Raw genomic sequence first — 14,462 nt, 5'->3', positions numbered from 1 at the left:
GGCTCTCTCCCCTTAGCGACAGGCCCCGCCCCCTGGCAACGGCCCGGGGGGCGGTGCCGGCTCTCTCCCCTTAGCGACAGGCCCAGCCCCCTGGCAACGGCCCGGGGGGCGGTGCCGGCTCTCTCCCCTTAGCGACAGGCCCAGCCCCCTGGCAACGGCCCGGGGGGCGGTGCCGGCTCTCTCCCCTTAGCGACAGGCCCCGCCCCCTGGCAACGGCCCGGGGGGCGGTGCCGGCTCTCTCCCCTTAGCGACAGGCCCCGCCCCCTGGCAACGGCCCGGGGGGCGGTGCCGGCTCTCTCCCCTTAGCGACAGGCCCCGCCCCCTGGCAACGGCCCGGGGGGCGGTGCCGGCTCTCTCCCCTTAGCGACAGGCCCCACCCCCTGGCAACGGCCCGGGGGGCGGTGCCGGCTCTCTCCCCTTAGCGACAGGCCCCGCCCCCTGGCAACGGCCCGGGGGGCGGTGCCGGCTCTCTCCCCTTAGCGACAGGCCCCACCCCCTGGCAACGGCCCGGGGGGCGGTGCCGGCTCTCTCCCCTTAGCGACAGGCCCCGCCCCCCGGCAACGGCCCGAGCCTGTGTTTGCTCCGCTCGGGGGGGGGGGGCTCGGTGTGGGTGTTTTCTCTCCCCCCCCCCCCCCCGCGCCGGGAGCTCCAGGCGGCTCCCGTACGGCTCCCGGGGCCTTCCCCCCTCGGGGGGCTCGGCCCGCCCCTTTCGCGGGGCGCTGTGGGAAGGGCGGGGGCGGGGCCCGGGGGTCGAAGAGCCCCAGCCGGGGCTCGGGCAGCTCTCGCTGCCCCCGGGGCTCCCGTGTTCCCTCGGGCGGTCGCAGCTCTGGGGCTGTCTCAGCCCCCCGGGCAGGCGTGCTCTGGCGTTTAGAGAAGCGGAGGCGTTGCCTGAGGTAAGGCTTCCAGAGCTTGGCGCTCTTTGGCAGCAGCTGTACTAGAAAGGTCCCTTGTGGCCTGCTTTGCTTTTTTCCTCCCGGGATGCTGTTTTGGGCGCTGAGGGGGCGGTGAGGCGGTTTAGTGGTATGGTGTTCTGTTTGGGGTTTGGTTTTTGCTTTGCTGGTTTTCTTCCCCCTTGTGAGATCATTTTATTCGTTTATCATTTCACATTATCATTTACCCCGCGCCGTTTCCGTCCCCTCTGGGCAGCAGCGGATCCGCCGCTCGAGGGCGAGGAGCTGGGCCGACAACGGGCCGCTGCAGACTCTGGTCAGGGTACGAGGCTGCTCCCTGGGGAGCCGGCGCAGGGGGCGCGGAGGTACGCGCGGGCACTTGTCGGTGCCCCTGACCGGTGAAGGGGAGGTTAAATTGTTAGAGTGCAAATAAACACATATTATTTAGGGAGGAGTCGTGACTCAATTTAATCGCAGCTATTACTGAACAAACCAGGCAGTCATTATTCCTAATCTGTAATTAAAAAAAATAAAGGCAGTCCTTTTTTATGCCATAAATAGAGTTGCGAGTCATTAATAGCTCAATCTAAATGCAGCCGTTATTAAATCAACTGCAGGCATTAATGACTCCTGATCAGAAACAAAATAAGGAAATTTTAGAATCTAGAATGAAAATCGACCCGGAAAGCTAAATTGGGAGCGGGTAGTACTGAAATTGTAACAGGGCTGTTAGAAAGTTCGGAGGCAGCGACAGCTCCTGCTTCCAACCCAAGCAGTAAACGAAGCTTTGGGTTCTTAAATGAAGAGAAATAAAGGTGAGCTGTTAAACAGTGGCTGGGTTCAAGCGTAGCTATTAAGAAAATTTGCAGGTACGGGTGATTCCTGACCAGAACTAACAATTCCAGAAGATTTAGATTTAAAAATTACAAAGCTAATGGAGTGCCACAACCGCCCGGATGTAACCGCAGCCGCTTTGGGGGAATGCCCCAGCCCCCCCCGCCCCCGCTATTAATTACTGCCAAGGAGAGCGAGAGTGAAAGTAGAAGCGGTGCAGGTGAAATGCGAGCAGTACGCTTTTCCTAAGTCATCCCTTCGTGTCAGGAGAGGAAAGCAAATGGAAAGAAGATGTTTGCAGGGGGTCTGTGCTGGGTTACCTGCGCGTCTCTTCCGTGCATCCTTGAGGAGACATTTAGCTCCTGTTGGGCGCTCGCAGGTGGGGACAGGGCGAGCTGGAGGCAGGATCGGTGCCGGCACTGGTAAAGGGACGGGCGACGAGCTGAGAGAAGAGGGGGCAAGGGCTGAAAAAGGGTCTCCAGTTCTGCAGGGAAGGCAGCGGGATGTGACTCGGCAACCGCTCTGACGAGTGCAGGGTCATTCGCTGCGATGAAGTCGGGGTCTGTGGCTGGCCCGGAGAGGCAGCAGAAATCCCAAACTCTTTGCGGGGGTACCGGCCAGATTAGGGCAACACCTGAACAGTAAAACCATTTAGGGGAAGCAGAGCTGGGCTGCACCGCGTGGCCAACCTCCCTCTTCTCCGTGAGTCCCAAAGGGGCAGCTCCAAGAATGTGCTGAGAATTAATGTCTTGCGCTAAAAATGAGACGCAAGTAGCACCCACCCGTGAATTTTATTTTCTCTCTCGCTCTGCGGCTCCTGCCTGCTTGTCTCTCCTCAGTGCGCACCTGCACCTGTGCTCGGATGGGGCAGCTGAGGGAAGGTGCTGCCATCTCCCCAGCCCCGGTGGACCGCCCCTCAGCTGTGTCCTCTGTCAGCGAGCGTCGTCATCTCTCCTGCCCCCCAGAGCGTGTCCTGTAGTGGCAGACGCGCGGGCTTTTCCCTGCACGCGCATACGGGAAGGGAAGGGAAGGGAAGGGAAGCACAGTGAGAGCTGGGCTTGTCAAAGCGTAATGGGGGTGGTGGGAAGCGTAGCTAGAACCGGAGAGCTACAGCACAAAAGCGAAGCGGACGGGACACAAAAGTAAAATGGTGCACAGGAATGCTGAGGAGAGAACTCCCGCAGCACGCAGGAAATCAGTGTCAGAATCTATTTTCTTCTGACTGCCGAATTAAAAATAATGGCACGCTTTGCAACGCTAAGCTCACTCTAATCGTCTGAACTGTTTCTTTCCAACCCCCCACTGCCCCCAGCACACCGTTCAGCCTCCTCAGCCTGAAATGCCTTGTTTTTCTTTTTTTTTTTTTTAATGACAGGGCAACTTCTGTTCCCGAGGTGGTGCCTACAGTACAGCTATCTCTTCGAAGGCAGTTTGGTTTAGGTCAGAGAATGTTTAGCCTGGACTGAATCAGCCTCTGTTTCTATTTCTGGAAATCGTCGGTCCTGTGCATCAAGCCCAGAAAAAAGGAAATATGAACCAAAGGACCTGGGGCCTGCAGGGCTAGGAAAATATTTGAGAAGAGGTTCAGTGGGGAAATGACTGTTTGTCTGTGGGGCGTCCAGGCAAGCAACCCAGCTGCTAGAAAGCGGCGCTGTCCCCAGGGTGGCCTCGGCGGTCCCGTCGGAGTCGGGGGAACAAGGACAAGGCAGGGTGAAGCATCTGGCCTGCCGTGTGGACCGTGACTGTACAAAGCACGTGTGATGCACTGCAAGTTTACCTGTTTAAACTGTGAGTTAAAGAAGGTGTGCAGTTGCTTTGTAAACAGCCGACGCTCTAAAGCTACACCCATCTAATTGCTAGCTGTATTAAATCTATCGTATTGCTGTTTCTGCATTAAAAAAGAAAAAACCAACGCACCTATGTAAGCACGTCTAAGTACAATGGAAAACCACTGTTTAACGCGTGGCATGTGCGGGTGGTTTTTTTGGGGCGGGGGGGGTGGGGTGTATGACAAAAACCTGCAAGAGACACACGCACACACGCACATGTCATGTTTAGCGCTCACCTAAACCCAAAAAAGAAAATCCACTCTTTATTTTGCAGCATTAGCATTAGCTTCCAGCGCACAGCCTGAGCGCGCACCTCTGCTCTCACCATCTGCTCCCTCTTCAACCGTGCGTGGCTGTCATCAGCTTGCACAGGCTTTGCTCGTGCAAGTTTCTGCGACGGCTTACGAGAAGGCAGGCAAACAGACCCAGCAAGACGCGTAGTGCCTTCCTCTATGGGCTCCGTCCAGCCTTTGTTAAAATGAGCAGAAAAGACATCTGCTGCGGCCTTTGTCCTGACTGACTCTTACAGAGAGCATCTGACTTGACCCGCAGCAAAGCGATGCCCCAGGCAGCAGCACGTACTGGCGCGGACCGCGGTTTCACCCACCTGCTTTACTGCGCCGGTCCTTTCCCACGGCCGATGCCGCAGATGTGGCGCGGCCCACCCCCAAACCTCTTTACGAGGGTTCCCTGGGCTCTGCAAGTCGCCTGCTGGACGTGTTGCTGATTCGGGCACGGGCAAAGTCAGCTTCTTCGCTGGCCTCGGGCCAGGGCAGCCCCGTACCTGAGGGAAACTGAGAATATCTCCAGCGAGATCTCACCGGGAGGCTGGGACCTCGTCAGTAGGGGAGAAGGCCAAGCGACTGACACTGAAAGGGATCTCTTTGCTAGGCTGTAGATCGTAAAGTTAAAAAAGAAAACAAACCTGCCTTTTTTAAAATGCCCCCCTTTGAGTCTGCCACGTTTGATACAGATTTTTTAAATTGCAGGGTCTATCTCCTACAGGCCTCATGCAAAGGGAAGCGAGTACCTCTGGCTCTCAGGACAAGGGGGTCCCTCAGGAGCCCAGGTGCTCACGCCAGCCGGCATCTGGCACAGCACAGGGCAGGAGCTTTGGCAGTAGTACGTGAGCTGAGAATGAGAGTCCGGCAGCGCCGCACGCTTCTCCTGTGAGCCGCCGAGGCTCGCGCGCTGTGCCTTCCGCAAATAAAAGGCCAGAAGAGTCAGCATTTCTGCTAGTTCCAGCCTCATCCGCACCCTCGTCGGTGTAGCTGTAAGCAAGCGTCCCGTAGCGACTGGGAGCGTGGCAGCTGGGCTTCCTGCGCTGCCTTAGGTTGTGCCCTTGGAGAGACCCTTCTCCGAGCCCCGTGAGCCCCGGGGTGGGTGGGCTGCGGTGCCGTTCAACGCTGAATAGGCACGAAGGCCTGTAAACAAAATGTATTTATATCGCACCCGTACCCGGCAGCCAACCGCCGCTTTATTTACGTATCCTGCACCTCCTGCCGACGCTTTTAAACTTAGCCGATATTGCCGCAGTTTTCACTGACGGGGCAGGGGACTGCCACGCTGCAGGGGCAGTGTCTGGGTGTCTGCCACGGACACAGACGTCCTCAGCTGGGTAGGGACAGGGTGAGAGCTGGAACAACTCTGCTGACATGTACGGGCCGTCCCAGGGCAAGGCTCCTGGGTCTGGGGGCTGAAAGGCGAGCCGCGCTGGGTGGTTGGTGTGGGAGTTGTGGAGCAAGTAGGGGGAAAAAAAGCAACAGGAAAAAAACATCCAAATGTTTCACAGCAGGTAGAAAGCTTGGCAGAAAGCAAACTGAATGCTGTAAAGACAAAAGCCGAAAGCCGGCTATGGACTGGACGAAAAGAGTCAGTGCCACGGAAGGAGGTTATTTCTTCCACTGACCGTAGGAGGCTTTTCTGTGAGAAAACACAACACCTCTTCTTTCGGCTACGGCGCGGTACCGCAGCAGTAACGGGCCAGAGCGTGCGAGCGCCTCTGGCAGTATCGGTAACGGCCGGGGCACGGCCGAACGGCCAGCCCACCTTCCGCACAAGGAGAACACCGTTCCCCTGGAACGCCACGCAGACCCAGGACGGGTACGGCGGAGGCCGAGCCCAGGCGCCCCCATTGCCAAGGACCACCTTGGCCTCGCAGCGTCTCACGCTGCGGGGTGTTTTGCAGGCCGTGGCTAAGCTCAGGCCCCCTGCTCGTGGCTGCCCCCGGTCCCCCGGCGCCGGTCGGGCCCCAGCCCCCAGCGCGGTGCGGCGCAGGGCAGCGGCCCAGCAGGGCGGCCCCACGGGCCCCAGCCCGCACCCCCCCCCCGTGCCTGCGGGCAGGGCCCCGCGGCCGCCGGCCCCTTCCTCCTCTGCTCGCTCCCGTCGCGGACGGCTCGGTACGTGTCACGAGCGGCAGCCCCGTTCAGCCGCTCCCGGAGGGCGCGCGGCTCTGCCCGGCCGTGACCGGGGCCCGCAGGGGTCTCTCGCTCGCCCGCTCGCCCCGAAAGGAGCCGGCCCCGAGCCGGCGCGTCCCGCCCCGCCCGGCCCTCGGCGCCCTCGCGAGCTGAGCGCGGCCCGGCCAGCAGGGGGCGCTGGCGCTCACCGGCTGGGCGCGGGGGCGGTCCGGCGCGGGGGCGGGGCCGGTGGGGGCCGGTCCTTCCGGCCGCCCTCTAAGGGCCGCCCCGCGGGGCCCGGGCTTCCGGTGGCGCGTGCGCGGCGGAGCGGAGGTGGGAGAGGTGCGTGGGGCGGCCGGGTCGCGAGGGGTCTCTTTGCGGTGCCGGGGCCCCTCTGCGGCCCGGCGTGGGAAGCCCGTGGCCGGCGGAGACTGCTCGGAGCTGGGCGGGGAGCGCCGCGGCGGTCCGGCCGCAGGCAGCCATCCCCTGCGGTGGCCGGCATCCCCTCGGGACTCCTGGAGGCCTGGCGGCTCCCGATCCTCGTCTGCGGCAGCCGCCTGAGAGAGCAGCGCGGCCGTAGCCGGGGGCCGGAGAGCGCTGGTGGGTGAGTTCGGGCAGCGGTGGGGGCTCCGTGTGGGCCGGGGGTGGGGGGGGCTCCGTGCGGGCCCGACCCTGGGCCGGGCGGGGGGGGCTCCGTCGCGCCGGGCCTGGGCCGGGCTCGGTGCCGGGCGGGAGGAGCTCCGTCGCGCCGGGCCCGGGGCCGGGCGGGTGAGGGGGGGGCTGGCTCCTCCGTGCCGGGCCCGGGGCCGGGCGGGGGAGGGGGGGGCTGGCTCCTCCGTGCCGGCCCCGGGGCCGGGCGGGTGGGGGGGGGCTGGCTCCTCCGTGCCGGGCCCGGGGCCGGGCGGGGGAGGGGGGGGCTGGCTCCTCCGTGCCGAGTCCGGGGCCGGGCGGGGGAGGGGGGGGCTGGCTCCTCCGTGCCGGGCCCGGGGCCGGGCGGGGGAGGGGGGGGCTGGCTCCTCCGTGCCGAGTCCGGGGCCGGGCGGGGGAGGGGGGGGCTGGCTCCTCCGTGCCGGCCCCGGGGCCGGGCGGGGGAGGGGGGGGCTGGCTCCTCCGTGCCGGCCCCGGGGCCGGGCGGGGGAGGGGGGGGCTGGCACCTCCGTGCCGGGCCCGGGGCCGGGCGGGGGAGGGGGGGGCTGGCTCCTCCGTGCCGGGCCCGGGGCCGGGCGGGGGAGGGGGGGGCTGGCTCCTCCGTGCCGGCCCCGGGGCCGGGCGGGGGAGGGGGGGGCTGGCTCCTCCGTGCCGGGCCCGGGGCCGGGCGGGGGGGGGCTCCGTGACCGGCCCGGGCCCGTGCTCGTGCCGGGGGGGGGCTCCGTGCCGAGCCCGGGCCCCGCAGAGAAGCCCTGGTCGGGCATCGTTCGCTTTTGCACAATGTAGGGCTTTCCCCGTTTATTTTCTGTGTACTGTGTTTTGGGCCACCTGAAACCCTTTGGCCGGGGAGGTTTGGTGCGGGGAGATGGCAGGTCTGGAGCCTGAAAGATCTCGGGTGGGGGGCGGGGGAGGTATTTTTGCCTTAAAACTCTGGGCCCACCTCGTGTGTCATGTCGTGAGTCTCGTGACTGTGGGAAATGGCTCAGTCGGGCGTTTTCTGAAAATGTATTCATCCCATGCAGATGTCATCGGGATACAGATCATCTGCATCTTCATGCTCTGACAAGACAAGATGCTGAGACAGGGATGAGCTCCAGAAGGACTGCTGAAAAGAAGAAAAAACCGCACTCCACAAAGTCATGGGGTTTATTTTTGCGTTTGGGGGGGCGGGGTGGCTTTAACAAAAGAGTGCAGTGTTGGCTGGCAGCAGCCTGCAGGGCATTTTTGCTGCCTGATCTCTCCTTTTCTTCTCTTCCACCCCTCTTTCAGGGCTGTAATTGTCATTTGGATAGTTTTAGAAGAGCAGTTAAGTTCCTCGCCTGTGTCAATGTGCTGGTAATACCAGGAAGGTGAATGGTTGAACCGGTCGGGCGGGTGGGAATAACTTGGCTGCAGGTAGAACTTCTGAGGGAAGACCAGCAAAACCAGGAAGCAAATAGCAAGTTCCCCAAAAATGTGCGGGTGTCAAACACGTAAGCGTTTCATTGCCGAATGTTTTTGGGAATATGTTCCAAATGGCTATTTTTGGTAAACATAAATTTTCAGGAGATTCAGGGTTGTGTGTGGCAAAACATGTCCCTCTGTTTTTGTGTCCTGCCGCACAAATGGCGGGCGGCAGGGCTCTTGTTCCCCGCTCTCGATATTGCCCCAGCAGGGCTGCGATATTTAGACCTAAGTGGGGATGGGTTTAGGAGTGGAAGGAGAGAGAACGCCTGTGTTCTGTAAGGGCTGTGAATGCTGACCCTTTGTCTCCGTCTGCTGCTTTTCCTGTGCGGGTGATGAAGCTGTTTTACTTTTCTCTGTTGTTCCTGGTCTAAATAGTTGCAAGGCTGTCGCCGCTGTGGGTGTGCAATTTGTGTTGCTGTGTTTCTGTGGAGTCCTAGCCACGGCTCGCTTCTAGTGTGGCCAAGGGTCAAGGTAGGGCTTTCAGCTTAAAGCTTCAGAAGCGCTGCGCGCTGAGATGGGTGTAGGTGAAACTGCTGTTGCGCCTGCAGCTGTGCTCGCAGGGATGCTGGGCGGCTCCGCATCAGACCGGCGAGGTGCCCGTGGACCTCCGTCGGGCTGCGCCCTGGGTGCGCGAGCGTGCCGTGTTTGCTGTTCCGGCTTGTACGTGCGAGGGCTTAACGTTTGATTTAACGCATTTCCTTTAACGGCAGGCTGTAGTTGGGCTCTAGATGGTATTCCTACGGGGGCGCAAGAGCTGTGGAATGGTTAAGCTGTTGCTGTGCCTCCAGGTGACTTGTTCAGTGACACTGTTTTTCCAGGTGCAGATGGATGAGTCGTGCAGGGCAACGGAGGAGAGCCCAGGGGAGCGCTGTAAGAAGGTGAGTCTGTGTGTAGTACTGGAGGGAAGATGTGACTGATGGCTATAGGGCTCCATTATGGGTTTTACTCTTTTTTTTTTTTTGTGATCTGAGGGCACTAAGTGATGAGCCGAGCGTGATCTGGGCCCTGGAGGTGAGTCAGGCAAGGTGACGGGTGCTTGGTGGGCTGGAGTAGGTGTTCTTTTTCAGGTTATTCAGGATTTTTTTTCCCTTGTCTTCACTTTCCCATCCCAATTTGGGGCCGATTCCCTCAAACGGGGACTTCCCCCTGTGGGGCTGCTTATGCAGCCTGGGAGCTGCTGCCTGGGCACAAAAATACCTCAAACCCCCTGACTCTGGGTCTGCAATGGGGGGTGAAAATACAGGAAGAATTCTGGTGGAAAGAAAACAACTTGGGGCTTCTGGGAAAGCCAACTCAGCTGGATTTGTGCAGCTGGAAAGGAAAAAAAGGGTGGTGGTGGGGAAGGAACAACCACCTAAAAGCACCCACCAACCATTCTCATGCACAAAACCGAAAGTGAAAATGACCATTTTTTGTAGGGTAAAAGCACAAAAAGTCCCCACAGAACTCAGTAGTTTGGAAAAGCAACCCCAATTATTACATTATGTAAAGAAGGCAGGGGAAAAAAAAGAAAACCAAAACAAAACCCTATCACGACCCTGATGCCACATGCCTACAAGCAGTTCCTGGGGCTTATTCTGCGGGGGTGGGGGACCCAACCTTGTTCCCCAGGTTTGCTGTGCTGCTTCTCCTCCCTCGGGCATGGGGGGGGCGGGCAGTGGCATGGACAGTAGCAAGCACCAGATTTTTTTAAGCAGTCGAGAGGAAAGGACTGAAATGCTCGAGACGCTTTGCTGTTTGGTGCAGAGGCAATGAACGGTGCTGCTGGGGCTGCGAGGGGGAAAGGTGCAGAGGAATAGAAGCTCTGTGGATGCAGCCAAGTTACGGTTTCTGGATGGTATTAATCGAGAAGAGTAATTCAGATAATGCTGCTGCCCAGCGACCAGAGTTGGGTACTGAGCCCGGGAGCCGCGCACGCGCGGTGGCGTCCCTGTGATCCGCATTGCTCTCTCCGCAGGTGACAGCCCTGCGATGCTGCGGTGCCTGCGAGGTGATGCCGCCGTGCTCGTTGCTGCTTCCTGGTAAGGAAAGGCCTCCTCCGCTCCTGCTGCAGCGTGGTGGTGTGTCGGACACGATTCCCTGTGTCGGGTGAGGCCTAGGGCTGCCGGCGAGGTGAGCGAGCCCCTTTGGTGGGTGCCGGGGTGTCTCCTTGTGTGCCTGCACTACTGGGGCTGGTGGGATGGGAAGCTTCAAACGACCTGCCGAGGCAGGCTTCTGGTATGCTAAAGGCGAGCGGGTGAGGGCAGCCCCAGGAGTTACCCGGGAGCTGATAGAAGGGAAGAGGGAAAGGAGGAGGAGGAGGAAGAGGATGACCTTTTCCCCCTGCCCAGGGTGCAGAAGATAGCCGACTCCCCAGCTCACCAGAGCTCCCCCTCAGCCTCCCCTGGCCCCACTTGCCCCGTGCTCCTGCCCCCAGCTCCGGCACGAGCGAGCTAGGCTACGTGCCTAGGAAGCCTCATCTCGTAAGAGCTGTGAGACACCCTTGTATTCTCTTCAGGTGGAGGATGGCCTAGAGTCTGGAGCTGCAGAAGAGGCAGGGCGGAGAGGAGGGGAAAGAAGCATCTGAACGGCTAAATTGTGCCAGCAGCGCTGAGAGCGAGAGTCGCGGTGAGTCCTGGGCCACTGGGGCCCCGTTGCCTCTCTTGTGCGTCCTGGGCCCTCCCTGTCTCTCCCCTGGCCCCCTCTCTTTCCTTACCTGCTGCAAAATTTTTTTTAGTTTTTTTTTTTTGCACCCCCCCCGCCCCTTCTTTCTCCATCTCGCTCTGAGTGGCTCCCTGCCTCCCCGTCTTTTCAGGCCTCCCTCTCTCTGTCCTGTAGCCTGTGGCTACTTGTTCTTTCTCCGCCTCTCTCTGCCTGGCTCTGGCTCCGTTTTTATTTTTTTATTCCTCCTGCTCTGTCCTGTAGCCTGTCAGTATTTTGTCTTTCTCTGGCCCTCTTGGTCTGACTCCCTGTGTTACCAAAAAACGCGGTAAAATCGGAAATATCTATTCAACACCAATCTAGTATTAAAGAGCAGGCGTTCTTTATTCACGGTGCTGGATGCACGGGGGATCGCTCCTCCTGGCGTGCGTACCTCACACACCTTTCCCGTAGAATTTGTAGATCAAAATTTTACATACTCATATATAGTCGTTATTGTCCTGTCTACTGATCGGTACAAACTGGCTCGTTCCGTATGTAAATCGCTGCGCAGGCTCGGTGGTGGTCCGTGAGTCGGTGGTCGTGATCTCCCCCTGCCAGAATTGCCTTTTACGTTCTTGGCTCTTAATCTTGGCAGTCTTGGCTAGTTTTCTCAGTCCGCTACACGAAACCGCGTTTTGTCATCCGTTTCTGACAGAAGCACGTTGTCTGTTGTTCTGCTGACATTAACGATCGCCTAGGGACTAAAATGCAGATCGACAGATGCGCTGATTCGTACGCTCCGTGTTCCCGTAATGGAACACCGTCTCTGGTTGGTTGATTTCATCGCTTTGGTTACATTTCCCCCCTTTGGAAGTTTTGAAATAATCATTTTCTCAATACTTCCATCTTAGATCAATAATATTCCACTATGTCAGTTCAGTGTTTGGTTCATCTTCTCAAAATTTTCACTTGATTGTGTTCTCTAGGGCATATGCAGGTTCCATTTTATACCCAAAATTTTATTAATTTGTTGAACTACCTCTGCAAAAAAATGTGGTCCTCTCTCAGAGGACATTCCTGTTGGCACTCTAAATCTTGGTATTATTTCTTTCAGCAACATTTTAACTACTACTCTAGCTTTGTTGGTGCAGCACGAGAAAGCTTCTGGCCAACTAGAAAATTTGTCCATCAGCACTAACAAATACTGCTATATCTATTTTGTCTGGGTAACTCAGAAAACTTAATTTGCTAATAATTTCCGGGAGAATTTTTTGTTTTGTTACTCCTAAAGGTGGTTTCCTTTGGTTCAGGGGATTATTTCTAGGACAGATTGGACACTTAGCTACCATGGGTTTAACTGTTCTTGTCATGCCTACACACGCTACAGATGCTTTTAAACTCAAAACCGTAGCATCTACACCCTAATGTGTTTGCTCATGCTTTTCTTTTGCAAGTTCTGTCATAACTTGTGGGGTTGTTATTATTATTACTTGTTTTTCTGGTGTTACCTACCATCTCTGTGTTTTGTGATGCTTCCAATTGTTCTGCTAATTGCTCATCCAATTTATTATAATAATCTCGGTTTCAACTTTGGAATTCCGATCTGTTTTACTGGTACTAGTGCAAGGATACCTTGCTCTGCAGTCCTCTTTGCAGCTTTATCTGTCAATCGTTTGCTTATGTTTACAGCCGTCTGGCCGAATCGATGAGCTTTGCAACGCTTTACCGCCACTTCTTTTGGTTTCTGCACGTCTTCCGGAAGTTGGAGAATGTCTTCTTTATGCTGTATCAATGATTCTTGGGCTGATGGCAGTCCTTTTTCCTTCCCAGTAGCTCCATGATCGTGGATCACACCAAATGCATGTTTGGAATCAGTCTAGATATTTATCCTTCGTCCTTCTGCCATTCGCAGAGCTCGCTTCAACGCTACCAATACTGCTTTCTGTGCTGAGGTGTTCGCAGGCAGCGCCCCTGACTCCATTCCCTCGGCGGTGATAACGACAGCATATCCGGCCATTCTCTTCTCGCCCAGAGCTGCTTCCATCTGTAAACAACTCCAGATCAGGATTTTCCCAGAGGTTTGTGTCTCAGGCCTGGTCTGCTGGAATAGACTTGTTCAATAGTTAGCAAGCGATCGTGTTCGAAATTGTCCGTAAGGTTTTCTGTTGTTAAAAACATAGCAGGATTCAGTATAGCAGTAGTCTTCGATTCCACATGGTCTTGTTCTAACAGAACAACTTGATATTTCAACATTCTGCTAAGGGATAGCCAACGACCCCCCTTTTGTTCTAAAACAGTCACCGCTATGTGCGGGACACATACTGTCATCTTTTGTCCCATTGTTAACTTTGGGGCTTCCTGGATCGGCAGCGCTGCTGTTGCCACTGCCCGTAAACATCCAGGCCATCTTTTACTCACGTGGTCGAGTTGTTTGGAGAAGTAGCCCACGGGTCTCTTCCGGGTTCCCAGTCGCTGTGTCAGCACTCCAAGGGCTAAATGTTGTCTTTCGTGGACAAACAGCTCAAAAGGTTTAGCGAAATCGGGTAGGCCTAATGCAGGGGCCATCACTGAGGCTCTTTTCAGTTCTTTGAATGCCGTTTGGCATCCGGGCGTCCAGGTTAAATATTTATCCTTTGATTCTTTCAGTGCCTCATATAATGGTTTTACATACAGTCTGTAGTTCAGAATCCAGAGCTGACGCTATTTCACTATTTTCAGAAAAGCTCTCAGTTCCTTCGGGCCGCAAGGTTCGGGAATTTGACAAATAGTTTCTTTCTTTTCACTTTCTAATTGTCTTTGTCTTTGAGATATTTCGAATCCTAAATAAATGGCTGTTGCTTCTCCTATTTGGGTTTTGTTTCTGGAAACTCCGCATCTTCCTTGGCCCAGAAAATTTAAAAATTTCAAAACATTATTCTTTACTTTCTGCCACTATCAGAATGTCGTCTGCATTCTGTAACAATATGCCTCTCCCTGGGTTCTGTTTTTTCTAGACATTTCTATATTTCTAATTTTTTTTCTTGCCAGCTGAGTCCCAAATATCGTAGGACTAATTTTAAATCCTTGTGGAAGTACGGTCCATGTTAGCTGTGTCTTTCATTCTGTGGTGGGGCTTTCCCATTCCAAAGCAAATAGGCTTTGACTTTTTATGCCTGGAGGTATGCAAAAGAAGGCATCCTTCAAATCTAGTACAGTAAACCATTTATGCTCCTCCTTTAAAAGAGGTCAGTAAAGTGTATGGATTAGCTACTACCGGATGTAGATCTTGGACCACCTGAGATATAGCCCTTAAATCGTGAACCAGCTAATACTCTTTGCCTCTAGATTTCTTTACTGGCGGCACAGGAGTACTATATTCTGATTCACATTCTATTAAGAGCTCATATTCTGAAAAAAATTTATAATTAACTTCTCTAATCCTTTTCGAGCCTCTCGCTTAATACGGTATTGTTTTTGTCTTACCGGCTTGGCTCCAGGCTTTAAGGTTACTTTTACCGGCTCTGCCCGCTTAGGTCGCTCCGGAGCTCCGCTCGCTCAAACCAAAGGAATTACTACGTTTTCCACTTCTTCGGGAACCTGTTCCTCCCTGGAGGAATCCTGTAACATAAACGCTCTCGCCTCTGTGGCTTTTGATTCTGTTCTGGTATTAGTAATTTAATCTCTCCATCTTTAAAAGTTACTTGAGCATCTAATTTACTTAATAGATCTCATCATAACAGAGGCAGTGGACATTCAGGCATATACAGAAACTGGTGAGTTGCCCATTGCTTCTCCAATTTAAACTTTAATGGCTCTAA

The 14,462-nt window shown here is 56.2% G+C and overlaps 1 long non-coding RNA gene across 4 annotated transcripts in view; it reads left to right on the top strand.

Moving 5' to 3' along the window:
* Window positions 1–607: 607 nt before the first annotated feature.
* LOC135314221 (uncharacterized) overlaps window positions 608–14,462 on the top strand; it is a 108,001-nt gene continuing 94,146 nt past the window's right edge. For 2 of the 4 annotated variants that reach the window (XR_010373665.1, XR_010373666.1), the window contains exons 1-4: window positions 608–893; window positions 8,862–8,921; window positions 10,001–10,155; window positions 10,541–10,650. This is a non-coding gene — a long non-coding RNA (uncharacterized LOC135314221). The remainder of the gene's footprint in view (window positions 894–8,861; window positions 8,922–10,000; window positions 10,156–10,540; window positions 10,651–14,462) is intronic. The other 2 variants (XR_010373664.1, XR_010373663.1) reach the window with 1 other exon arrangement.

Source organism: Phalacrocorax carbo, chromosome 7 (assembly GCF_963921805.1).
Source record: "Phalacrocorax carbo chromosome 7, bPhaCar2.1, whole genome shotgun sequence".
NCBI lineage: Eukaryota > Metazoa > Chordata > Aves > Suliformes > Phalacrocoracidae > Phalacrocorax > Phalacrocorax carbo.
The sequence above is the reverse complement of the archived record's forward strand: the minus strand, read 5'-3'. Positions and strand labels throughout refer to the sequence as shown.